The following is a 13,551-nucleotide window of genomic DNA, read 5'->3' as shown; positions in this document are numbered from 1 at the left end:
CTTGAATGCAGAATCTTCACTAAAGAGGATGAGCCTTCTCCACAATAGTTCCAAAATAATGTCCTTGTGTTTTCAGTGGCAGCATTATTAGCAGATTCCGAAGGCCTCCTCTAACACAAGAGCACACACACAAGTCCCCCACCTAACAAAAGTGAAAAGAAACCGAGACTTGCAGGAGCTTAGACAATGAATTAGACAGACACAGGTATGACAAGCTGCTTTTCGAATTCCTGGTGTACATGTGACTCATGAATACACAAGACAGTTTTCATAGTGGGAGCGAGTGCCAGTACACTGCTGAGAACAAAACTGGCAACATCAAAAGAGTTTCACAGGAGGGATGGGAATGGAGATAGGCAAATGCATTAAATCCACTGTTTCACTGCCTAATTTGCCCTGTTGTTGTGTTTTCCAAATCATGCTCATGCTAAAGTCCTGTTCCATCTTCCTGTCACCTTGGAACTCCTTGAGATTGTTCTTCGCTTTGTCCTCCAATTAGCTTGTTGAGCCACCAGTTTTTTCTGTTTTCTTATCCACTTCTCCCAAACCTTCTAATGGTCACAGATCAGAACTGTGACAGCAAATTTACTGAGCAGGACTGCAAAATAATATGAGAAAGTGCTCAACAAAACATTGTTTCTCTTCTACAAGGCAAAGTCAAGTGGGATGACCGTGCATCCTACTTTACAGAGGATTGTCCTCTGAAGCTTTGTCCAGTCCAAATACATTTTAAAGTTAAAGAACAACAGAAAGCAAAAGTAGAAGTCTTGAAGTTATCTATACATGGGCAGCAGGTGCATGTCACCTGGTCACAGTCTTTGTCACTATAGTGAAATGTATTGCATTTCCACTGGAATTGTGGTAATTATTTTTAATTTTGCAATTGTACATATCATTTAGCATATTCACATTTTATGTAAACATGTTTCCTCTTTTTTTAGTGCAGAAGTGGCCATCTACATACACTCTTTTCTGGTCTGCAGATAGGCACTTTCCAATTGTATTCAATGGAACCTTTGATTTCCTTGGAATAATGTCAGGAGTTTCTCCATGAGAACAGTAATGATGGACAAGTTTCCCTGAAAAACACTTTGTACACCACTTCCAATTTTCTCTGAAAATGTAACAGTGTGTTCCAGGCTGCACTTTTAGTTATCACAATACAACAATAATGTCGAATATGCCTAGCTATATCAACTGACTGGGGTCCAGAAGGTGACCCAGAATTGGCTATAATGGACTGAGGTTTTGCAGGACTGCCATGGCAGAGCAGTTAACACGGAAATGGCTTCCTGAATACAGAAAGCCTGAAAACTAGTGGAATACCAAAGGACTGCTCCTGTGAGAAGGTAGCATTTTTTGTACACATTACCTAGCCAGAGAACTGCCTGGCAAAATTCAGAGAAGTGCAAATTTCAAATGATGGCTGTGTTTCAGTTCATGGATGGTTTCAGAAAGTGCAAATCAGGTGGGCTCACCCTTAAATGTGAACTGCATCAAACTTCTTCCCCATCCCTAACCCGAAAAAAGATCCAGATTCACAATGCAAACTAATTTAAACAAGGCTGTTGGTCCTCGCAAAACCTGTGTAGCATGGACTTTGTGCAGGTTGATATATTGATATCTGAAGCTGTAGAGATAAAAGGAACTGTTGGGTTATTTTTGAAAAATAAGCAACCCTCACTTTTTCCTCTCATAAAAAGAAACTTTGTTATCAGGGTCTTGATTTGAGTCAATGTTTGTTGAACTGACATGTTGGTAAATGAAATATTTATGAGCGAAATATTTGCCACCTATGTTAAGCTCCATTAAAGAAACATTTTGTGTGTGCGCGCCCACGCTTTAGAAAAGAAGGCCAAGCCTCTCCCCATCGCCACAAATCCTTTATGTTGGTTAATTGCTATGTATATAACTGTCAGCTTGGGACTAGTATCAAGGGCTGACAACTGAGGCAACTTAAAAGATATAATTAACCTTCTTCTGCAGGGGCAACTACACAGCGACATCAGAATATGTCTGCCAGTCCTTGCTGGTTGTATAATTGCACCGACGCGTGCATAGTGTCCATGTTCACACGTGCTGTTTAATTTGACAAAAAGTGCATTAGTCAGGATCACGCAATCCTGTCCCACACTTCATCTGGTTGCGTAAGAAGATGCAACATGTTGAAAATCAAATGTGCACAGCAGCTAATTGCCCAGTACTATGGAGTTTGTAATGATGAGTGTCCTAATCACACCTCCCTCATGCCTTCTGCTCACCTTCAACAGACTCCTCCTTTGGTTGTTAGTTACAGCCTACTGAAGAATTGTGGGACAATGGGGGGGGCTGACTCTCCCCCCTCCTCTAATATATCATATATGTCAATGATTTGGCATCTGGCATTGCAAACAAGAGCAACTGTACTCTAAAAAGCACAGGAACTGACTAATTGATTGCCAGTTAAATAAACGGACAAGGACTAGCTGAACGTACTAGCTGAAATGCCATTAACTCTGAAAAGCTTCAGCAGCACTTTGGCAGTCTACACTGGACAGACTTATTCCACAATAAGTGGGGCAAGAGGGGATCCCCACTAATTACATTTGGGGTGGGCAGGAATGAGAAGACACAATAGAATACCACGGGAGTTCAACAGACAGGCAACTATGGGTGCTTCCAGACAGAGACTTCGTGGCACCAACAGATGATTCAGATCCAGTTTTTCTGTATGCCACCAGAGGTGGAAATTGGGTTGTGTACACTGCCCTATATCCCAGGTTCCTGTCCTCTTAAGTGCTTAATTTCAGATGCACTTACACTAGTACTGTTTTCAGCCTAAAACCTCATGCCAGGAACACCAACCTGAACACCCCCTTATCATCTGCCGAAACTGTTTTCCATTACACCAGCAGCAGGCTGGCTACAGAGTGCCTCTGACCCTGTGCAGAGTATTTCAAATGTGTAACTATTAAGGTTATGGTACAAGAACTAAAATTGCCAGTTATCTGAACCGCCACACATCCAGGGAGGTACCAATATCAACTCCCTGACATGGCCATTGTCAGTTTAATCTAGCAAGACCTCTTCTCATCGGAACATGAGGATGAGCCGCATTTTCCCACCTTGCGGCTCCTCCAGTGTCAACAGAGCAATTTACCCTGCATGAGGACCTGCTACTGTCCATCTCTGACCTTCTAGCCAGGTGCTCTAACCGCAGACAGCATGATTAATGTAATTTTAAACACGAGTTACATTTCAGGACAGGCGGAGGCTGTGCAACGCTGCTCCCCTTTCCTACTCAATGTTTGCATCCTGTCATGTTTCCTTCTTGTAAGTGCTTGTCGGGCTTGCTCTGGCCTATGTTCTCAGCTGTGTCTGCGATTACTAGCTATTAACAATCTATCCGGCTCATCCGTTCAGTGCCTCCTGAGTAAAGAGGGGTCTCTTTGCACTTCCTCCGTGACTGGTCGTTTGCTGGTTCCTGCTCTGAATTGTTCGAGCCTCTCATTTCCACCAGGAAGGTTTGGAATCCATTTTCTCCCTGTCTTTCAACATTCCACAGGCATTCCTGCCCAGGTCCCCTTTTTAAAACACACGCACACACCCCTTCTCTCTTAATGAATGTAGGCCTCATATTCTTGACCCCCAAGGGAGTTTCTCTGCCAAAATGCCACCGTAATATTGTCAGGATAATTGACAGTAATTCACCTCGCCACCCTTACTTAGGAGGCTAATAGCTGAAGTTTCCTTCCGCATTTATAAGGGGCCTCCCCCCTAGAAGACCTTAGAAGAGCCTTGTGGTGATGAATATGTAAGTACAAGCTAGTCACAAGTCAGAGTGTCCACACGCACTAGAAAACCACTGCTGGAATGGCACCATATATTGAGGCTTTGTGGCATTCAGAACAAGTTAGCATGAGGCAGGATGATGGCAACCGGATGGCTGGATTCTTAAAAACACTGGAATAAATTCAGCTGCTTTTGTGTTGTCTGATTACTATTTTGCTTCCTGTTTATTGAACCCATGCCCTGCAAAACTATCCACATGAGCTGATTTTGTAGCATGCCTTTCTTCCTTAGTAGTGGCTGGTAGACTAAAGCAAGGTATTGCTGGACTCCAACTTCCATCAGCCCTAGCCAGCATGACCAATGGTCAGGGCTGATGGGAGTTGTAGGCCAACAACATCTTGTCAGTGTAGACAATATTGAACTAATTGGGCCAATGGTCTGAGTCAGGATAAGGTAGGTTCCTATGATCCAAGAAACTCATATGAAAGCAACTACAGTAATTCAGAGCAATAATAGCAACAATAAACTCTACAACAGAGTGTTGTATTTGAGAAATAAGATTTACTAGACCGGTTGAGGTTGTTGGCAGTCTAGGAAAATTATACCTAGAACAGAATATATGTGTGATGGTTTCAAATTCTTTTAGCTGTGTACTCCCTTTGCTTTCTGTGTCTTCAAGAAAATTAAAGAGTGAGGAATGCAAGTATATGAACAAGACTTTCAATTAGGCTGCGCAGAACTAATGAGATCAGTGGGGAAAGCTGGGGCCTGTGTTCAAATCTTAACTCAAACAAGAAGCTCATTGGAAGGCTATGGTAGGCTGCATTCCCTATTTACAAAAGAGGACAACTTAACAACAACTCTCACATGACGAAGGCAGTGAGGATCATAACGCTCTTTCCACACACTAAGGTTTTGGTGCTTCGCGTATTTACTTCTGACTAAATGAGCTTCGCCTCAGGCTATACAAGTGCTATATGATAAATGAGAGTGTCAAAATATTCCTTCCCAGTGTTTGGGGGTGGTTTGGGTGGCGGGGGGGGGGGAATCTCTCTTTGGAGCCCAGATTTTATAGGGGTTGTATGGGGGGGGGGGAATGCTTGCTTTTTTATGGCAAGGCCTCTAAGCTGCCCATAGCATCATGGCTGCTGTCACCGTATCAACATGCTGATGGATCCAGTGCCTGCTTAATGTTTGCCTGTCATGCAGTGTTAAAGGCACAGAAAAGTACTGCCGAAAAGGGGGGCAATCCTGGCAGCATATTTTTAAAAGGGTTATTTATTAAACAATAGAAGGGTGTGCATATGGCTACTTGGTGGTGAAGGAAATGCTTTCTGCAGGTGCTTAGAGGTACCCTTTTATCTATTATTGCATTACGCATTCCAAGGGAGACGCCATAACTCAGCAGTGCAGTACGTGTTTTGCATGCAAAAACCCCAGATTCTATCCCTAGCAATTCTGATTAAAGAATCTCAGACAGCAGAGCTGGGAAAGACCTCTGCTTGGATACCCATTGCTAGCCAGGGTAGACAATTCCGATCTGAAGTCTAGACGGAGATTTGGAGTAACTAAAGCTGGGAATACATTACACAATAAACAGAGGCTTCCCAAATCCTGTGTTTTCTGGGTAATATGGGGTTATTTGCAGGGGAGAATCAGCAGGAAAAAGCGGGGTGGCTTAATCCTAACCGCACGCCACTTCTCTAGCAGTTTGGACTTTAAGAAGATGGGGATAAAATGCCCAGGAGGTGGAAGGGCTATAGGAGGAAAAAGGCAGGTGGAGAAGGTGTTTAGGCAGCCTACTCCTCCTGTCTAATCCTCCCATGTTCTCACATTTGTGTTATCCAACAAACTGAGATGGTCACAATTAAAGTGAATTTAAGACACATGTCTTTCCCCCAAGCATCCTGGGTAGTGTAATACTGGCGCCCCCTGTGACAGAAGCTCAGGAAAGCTTTGTATACTCCTTCTTGCACAATGGCCTGGCGAAGTAGGCCCATTGCATCTTAACTACCCAGTAACAGCTGCCACCACTTGCCTATGAACTCACAGCTGTTCCCCGCTCCGTAAGAAGAAATCTGGGGTGCTCAAGGAAATATAAGAGCCCCAAGATCCTAGGGACAACACGTTCTCCATTTCCCAGCCGGGTCCCTCACAGTTTATCTAGAGCATAAATCCAGCCCCTCAGCTTTCTATCTCTCCTGTTGCAACTTGCTGGGTTTTAACAATCCAATCCTATCCTCCAAGCAATCTAGACTTGTGGGAGATTCCTAGAATCCTTGAGCTTGGCAAACACACACTCCAGCAGTCAAATTTATACAAAGCCTTATTAAGGATAGAAGGGAAGAAGGCAAATGGACAAAAAAGCATAGAAGCAAAAGGAGCTCTGTGGTTCAAACGTGACTGATCTGAAGCTATTTATGTACAATTCAGTGCTCTGGTCTCAAAACAGCAAGGATAACCAGTTGCAGGTTTCCCCGAAGGTCGGTTATGGACTCCAGTGGAAGAAGGGGACAAATACTGCACAGGACTGCTCACTTTTCAAGGGCTCTTGGTTTGTGTGACTCCTGGCTCCTTTGGACCAATCATAGCCTAAGTAATGTTTTGCAGGTGGACACCCTGCATTGCAGGTGGTTTGGTCCTTATAGAATAAAGAGTTACAGCTCAATGCAGCCGTTGTCTTTTTCAGTGTACATACTGTGTGGGTGAATGTAAGCACCACTGGGTAGGTCATTGCTAGCATGAGATTTGTGAGAGAGAAGTGTGGGTGCAAGAAACTCTCTCTAGTGGTTATTCTATAATTTCCATTTGGAGTGCCTTTCACTTCTCAATGGCCAGGCATCTTTGGGAGCCCTGATAGCTGTGAGTCACACACAGTCTTCTATTCCTGGAATGTTTTATGAGTTACAGGTTTCCTCACTAACCTAGCCATAAAAACAAGGTCCCCGCTCACTTATAACCAGAGGTGTAGATCTTCCAGCCTTACTGATGTTTATTTGGCCCATAAGGCTTAGTCATCTTCTACCAATTGTCTGCTTTATAGTCTTTTTTAAAAAAAAACCCCAAGAACTCTAGCCCTCATGATGTCAAGAATGTCTATGAAGTCTGTGTTAATTTTTCTTTGCTTCTTTCAGGGCTGTACTAATAACCTAAGTCATTAAGATGAAAATGTGACACCTAGGACATTTATATGCAATAGAAAGGGTTAGGGTTAGGGTTAGGAAAAGGTAAGGGTTAGGTAAGGAAAAGGTCTGCAGAAAATATAAAGAGCAGCTTCGGAAGGCTTGAAATATCATTACAGGCTTTATTTGTACAGATGCAGGGGAGGGCTAGGGCTTAGTGATAGGACATCTGCTTTGCATGCAGAAGTTAAGTCTCTGGCATCTCCACATAGGACCCTGTCTGGAACCCTGGTGAGAGCAATGGGCCAGCAATAAATCACACGGAGAAAGTGAAGTTAGCTTTATTAGAAGAAGCAAGGTCAGCTCTGGAGTGCCACGCCAAATGAGCACAGCAACTCTTCTCGGGAGGTCTTGCCCCTATGAGGCAGTTGTGGAGATCGAAGGTCCCTGCTTTCCCACAGCTGCCTAAGTGTTGTCCTCTCCTGGATCTTTCACAAGCAATCTGAGACTATGCCGGAATGCTGCTTCATGACTCTCCTGATTCTGGAAAAACAGCAGGGAGGGGAGCTTGTTGCAGTAGGAGCGGGAGACCCCTGCGCTTCTTCACCAGCCTGTCTCCACTCTGCCTCTTGGCCTCCCTCCTCTCCTGCTTCTGGACTGCTCTCTGCCACAGACTCTCCCCGCTCACTAAACCCTGCTCCCTCTTCAGCTTCCAATACTTCCCCTCCCAGTCTTCTCCCTCTCACCCTCTGACCATTCATTGTGTCCCACCACCAGTCCCGGGTCTTTGAGCCTTCTTCCCTTGGGGATTGTCTAGCTCAGTGTTTCCCAACCTTTTTTGGGCAAAGGCACACTTGTTTCATGAAAAAAATCTCGAGGCACACCACCATTAGAAAATGTTTAAAAAATTAACTCTGTGCCTATATTGACTATATATAAAGTAACTCTCTTTAATAGGAATCAAATAAACACAAAGAAAGTATTTTATAATTACTTTATTATGAAATAGTAAGTAAACAGAAATATGAAAAATTATAAAATACTGGCCATTGACTCTCAGCTTAACTAACCTCGCATGGCAGTTGTGCGAGGATGAAGCGGGGAGCAGAGAACTGACTCTGCAGGTAGAACATCTCTGTGCACAGGTGACACGCCAGGTTAGGAAGGAAGAAGCGCTCGCTCACATCCACCTTCCTGCAAAAACCACCCAACGAGCGCCACAGGTATCTTCATTCACACGTTCAGGCGAAGCACCGCTCTCGCGCGTCGCTGGCGAAAACTCCCCCGCAGCAGCAGCAGCAGCAGCAGCCACGCGCGTGCAGGGCGCGTGGCGAGTCTGGGGACGGGGGTGGGAGGATCTTGCATGCTGATAAGGTGCGCGTGTGCGTCCGTCTGCGCGGAGGGGGTGGGCTGGAGCGCTGACTGGCACCTCGCCACCTTCCCTCAGCGAGCAAGAGAGCGAGCGAGCAAGCAAGCTGCGGCTCCCTCAGCCGCGGTAGCGCCGAGAGGAAATCCGGCAAAGAGCTCCCTCAGCCAGTCGAAAAGAAGCGAAGCCGCTCGCTCTTTCTCTCTCTCTCTCTCAGGGAGCTGCCGCCGCCGGCGCGCTTCGAGTCCCAAAGTCGAACCGAAGTGGAGAAACGCGCGGGAAAGGCGAGCGGCGGCGACCCTTTGGCCCGCCTGTCCCTTCCGCCACCCAGGGCAGCATGAGGGAGGGGCTGCTTGCCTGCTGCTGCCGCTGCCGCTGCTTCCAGCGTCGGAGAAGCAGCGCAGGGACACCCCGAAGGAGAGGCGGGGAAGGCGCGCCTAGGAGGCAGCTCGCTCGTGGCCCCGCCGCGCTCTGAGGGGACGCCGCTCGTCGCCTTTTCTCCTCGCCACCCGACTCGCCCGCTTCCCTCCCACGGCACACCAGGCAACGTCTCGCGGCACACTAGTGTGCCGCGGAACACCGGTTGGGAAACACTGGTCTAGCTGGTGCCTCCCACCACTCCTCTGCTAGACACTGCAAGTCACTGCAAACAATACTGAACTAGATTGACCAATGTTCTTCTGACTCAGTATAAAGCAGCTTCCTCTGTTCCTATGTGTGAATACTAAATCCTTCCGAAGACACACACACGTTGGCATGTACACATATGTGTACATACTTCCTTCAGGCAGGAGGGAGATTGCCTGCTTTGCAGCTGTCGACTGTCACTGTCTCTTTAAATTCAAGAGAAGCTTGATGTGCAAACATTAGCAGGTAGTAATGTTTATCTTCATGTTATGTAAACTTCACCTGCTGATTGCTGTACCACCAACCTGCTGCTGAATGCACAAGAGAGAGGCCAGGTTAGGCAGGGGGTGGGGGTTTGCAGCAGGTTTAGATGTCAGAAGTAAAGCCCATTTAGAGTAAGTGCAGAAAAAGATGGCTGTTGCCTGTTAAAATTGAAGGGGGAGTACTCAGTTGTACACAGAAGCCCAAACTCCTTTGCAGCATCACCTTAGCAATAAGATCAGCTGTGTTCCCCCAAGATCTCATCTTCCATTAGAAGTATGACTTTGACTGGATATAGCCTGTGGGCTTCAGGGCACCTATCCCAACATAACTGGCTTCTTAGCCAAAACAGCTCTTACTAATCAAGGAGAGATTAAGCCAAATTTAGATCATTTTGATCCTTTCCCCCCCAAAGTTCAAAGGCAGATTATGTTATGGATTACTGGCAGCAATTCTAACAGAAAACTAGTGATGTACATTTAATTTCACTTTGAACTGTGGATAGGCACACTTTGCATGCAGAGTTTTTTTTATATTATTTATTAGGCTCTTCCTTATACAGCGTAGCCCCAGGTAGTCTAAAATAGCCTGCCTGGATTAAATGAGGGGAGCTGAATGGAGTGGTATTTTGATGACAACAACAATGTCATAGGTATGCTGTGGAAAAGTTGCAGACAGGATTGGCTTGGCAATAAGCAGGTGTGTGGAGGTGCCCATGATAAACCAAAGAACATTGCGGCATGTTAGTGGGGAACAGCGTGGCAACCCCCACCTGACAACGAATGTTCACTGATTCAGAGGTCACCAACGTGGTGCCTGTGGGCACAGGTGCACTCACAAAGGCCTCCTCTGGCGCCCCCAAGGTCCACTCTCCCCACTGATCTCCCACTTTAAATCAATTACGGTATTTTTATCGCATCATGCTACTTAACAGAATTTGAGTTGACTGACAATTCTAGGCTGCATCAAGAAAAGTATGGTGTCCAGATCAAGGGAAGCAATAGTACCACTCTATTCTGCCTTGGGCACGCCACACCTGGAGTACTGTGTCCAGTTCTGTGCGCCACAGTTTAAGAAGGATGTTGACAAGCTGGAACGTGTTCACTGGAGGGCTACCAAAATGTTTAAGGGTCTGGGAACCAAGCCTTATGACAGAGCTGGGTATGTTTAGCCTAGAAGAGTGGAAGCTGAGAGGAGATATGATAGCCATCTTCAATATCTAAAGAGCTGTCACAGTGAAGATGGAGCAAACTTAATTTCTGCTGCCCTAGAGGAAAGGACTCAAATCAATGGATTCAAATTACAAGAAAAGAGATTCCCACTAAAAGTTAGGAAGAACTTTCTGGTGGTAAGAGCTGTTTGACAGTGGAGTGGACCACCTCAGAAGGTGGTGGACTCTCCTTCACTGGAGGTTTTTTAATAGAGGTCAGATGGCCATCTGTCAGGGATTCTTTAGCTGTGGTTCCTGCAATGCAGAGGGTTGGACTAGATGACCCAAGAGGGTCCCTTTCAACTCCATAATTCAGTGGTTCTATGATAGTGGGTTGCATCCTATGCTCATCCTACTCAGGTAGACCCATTGAAATTAATGGACATGACAACCAAACGTCCATTGATTTCAGTAGGGCTCCTCTCAGAAAAACCAGCCTCCATGCTGCAAGTATTGTATATTACGGTATTGCATTTGGGCTAAGCAGCCTTGATACAGTGATGCACAAAATATATGCTTATTTCCTTGCTGTTCACAAATCCAAAGCTGGCAGGTTTTAGGTCATTTCCACAAGTGTCATTATGAAACACTGCTTAGCTTCCTGGCTGGCAGGGTGGCACTTTAGCGCGCTGGTGTAATGTGTGCTACCGATTCATTCTCCGTTCAGTTGAGGTTCATACTAGAAGATGGACTGACATTTGCATTTCATGCTTGATGTGCTCTTCCGGTCACTTGTGAAAGGATGCCCTCGCAAACAGCGGCAGCTTCACCAGCAACGAAGTGCGCAGTTGGTGTTCCCGTGTGGCCTTGCCTTGGTGCCCTCCCTGGCAGCAACTGTCACTTTTCCTGGTCTCCCACACCATGCAGGGGCGCTGCCAGGTAAGATTGCTCACTTGTGAAGAGGACAGGGAGGAGGTGGGGCCCTGGGCAGCCACCATTTCCCTCATGGGCATAACCTGTCGTGGTAGGAATGGGCAAATCTCTCCATTTTGAATTCTCTCTTTCCCCCCCATTTTAGTTCTCCATATTTCCGCACCAATTTGCAAACTCCTCAAGGAGATTCATCGGCACTTTGATGCCAATCCCTCCTAATATACTCATTTTTTGTTAAGAAATTTTCCAAATGACGATGCATTTTTGTATGCTATTTTCACTGAGATGCACATTTTTAATGCACCCTTTACACTTTGTGTACATGCATTTCTGCACACTTTTGGTTGGCGAACTGCACTGCAAAACTCGGAGAAGTTCAAATTTCAATGGAAGGCTGTGTTTTGGTTCGGAAATTGTGGATGAGGTAGATTTGCCTTTCAGTGCAAACTGTGTCAAGTTTCTCCTCCATGCAAAGGTGGTGGCTGTCATTGCCAGGAGCTGAGCAAGCGCCATTGCAGCACCAATGCCAGGTAAGCCCATGAACCACGAAATGAGGTGGCAGCTGGTAGATGCATCAGCACCACCCCTGGGAGGGGAGAAGGTGGCTGCAGGCACGGTGGTGGTGAGGACAGGAAAAGCAACCGTTCTGGTGTTGTCCTGGCTACCCCCATCAGACTCGGAACTCAAACCATTACCCAGGTTTGGAGCTTTAATGGTTGTATTCAGGAATTCAGTACAACGGCCCAACATGGGTCTACTGGTTACACAGGCGCACAGCTCTATGATACATGGCTAGGCATAAGCTAAGACTTTGTTCCAACAATTGGCACACACCCTGTGCTCCTCTTTTGAAGAGCAGGGCGGTTGCTCATGCAGTTGGCATCTGGAATTTTGGGACTGGGCAAACAAGCAAGTGCAAAGTCTGTTCCTGCAGCCACATCCATGGAAGCAGAGGGAGAGTCAACGTGCTGTCAGATTTGTCCGTAAGTGCCTCCCTCCTCAATGACAGGGGAGGCACCAGTTCCCCCTGATATTGCACTTGATGTATATCATAGCATAACCCACACTTCTCCTGGGTTCAGGCCTCCACCTTCCAGGTCATTGGGCTCTCCCTGGGATCAGGCGCCTCTCAGGATCCTAGATCCCCATGCCTCAACCCATGGGTGTAGCCATGCTCCCCCAAATCAATAAAAAATACATAGCTAACTGAGGTTCTGCCCCCCCAACAAAAGGCCTGCCCCCCTCCTAACAAAAGGTCCGTGCCCCGACCCACTAGGACATGCTTCCTCAACCTCGGCCCTCCAGATGTTTTTGGCCTACAACTCCCATGATCCCTAGCTAGCAGGACCAGTGGTCAGGGATGATGGGAACTGTAGTATCAAAACATCTGGAGGGTTGAGGAAGCCTGCGCCAGGACCTTCCCCTAGGTCAAACACTCTAACTCCCTACTCTCCTCTTGCTCCTCGTCATCTGACCACCTTCTCCATGACATCTCCACGGGGTTCGTGGCAGGTGGGTCCTGCTAGGGCACCTGTGACCCAGTAAATACCCCATTATGCCAGGTGCTTGTGCTTGGCCAGGGGACAGTCTGGCTTCACAGCAGCTCATGAATCCCCCTGTGGCATCTGTAGATGGAGAGTCTTGGCCATCTTCAACAACGCTACATGATCTGTGCATGCCCCGTGGTTTGCTGTTCTTTTCGCTTCACACCCTCAAGAGTTGGCAGCCCCGTTTTATAAGCTGTGGCATATGGAATCACTCTGCAAGCTTCAGGCGCAAGCAAACAGGCTTCCACGCAGCCCAGGGTCCAGCTTTGTCTTCTCTTCTCCATGACACAGAAGAGACACCACGGCCACTCACTCTGTGAGTGTAGCATGCAGAGACATCTAGTGGCCGTCTAATTTATTGCAGGGAGGAAAAGTGAGAAATCCAGTCAAAGGGTACGCCAGACAAGTGTATTTAATTTGCATTCCCCTTTTATAATAAAATAAAATAATGAGTGCAAGAAATCAAGTGGGGAAATGGTGCCTTTTGATGCTATAAGCCCTACCTATAGATACAGATCACATTAGTGCAAACTGTGTTTCATTCACTACTTACTACTTGCCTGAGCTTCAGAGTGACAGGGAATTTCATTTTCTCAAGGACGGAGTTAAATATTGTAGCTTTAATGCTGAGTATTTCACTGCAGCTACAGTTTTCTCTTGCATGGAAGCAGTGGGGTCCTCTTTGCAAAAAAATGCGAAAACACGAGAGATTTCCACCACTTGTACCGTCAACATTTGTAAGCATCCAAATAGACACAATGTGCTCAGTCAAAG

This window comes from Podarcis gaigeae, assembly GCF_964106915.1.
Source record: "Podarcis gaigeae genome assembly, chromosome: 6".
Lineage (NCBI taxonomy): Eukaryota > Metazoa > Chordata > Lepidosauria > Squamata > Lacertidae > Podarcis > Podarcis gaigeae.
Note: the sequence above shows the minus strand (reverse complement) of the source record.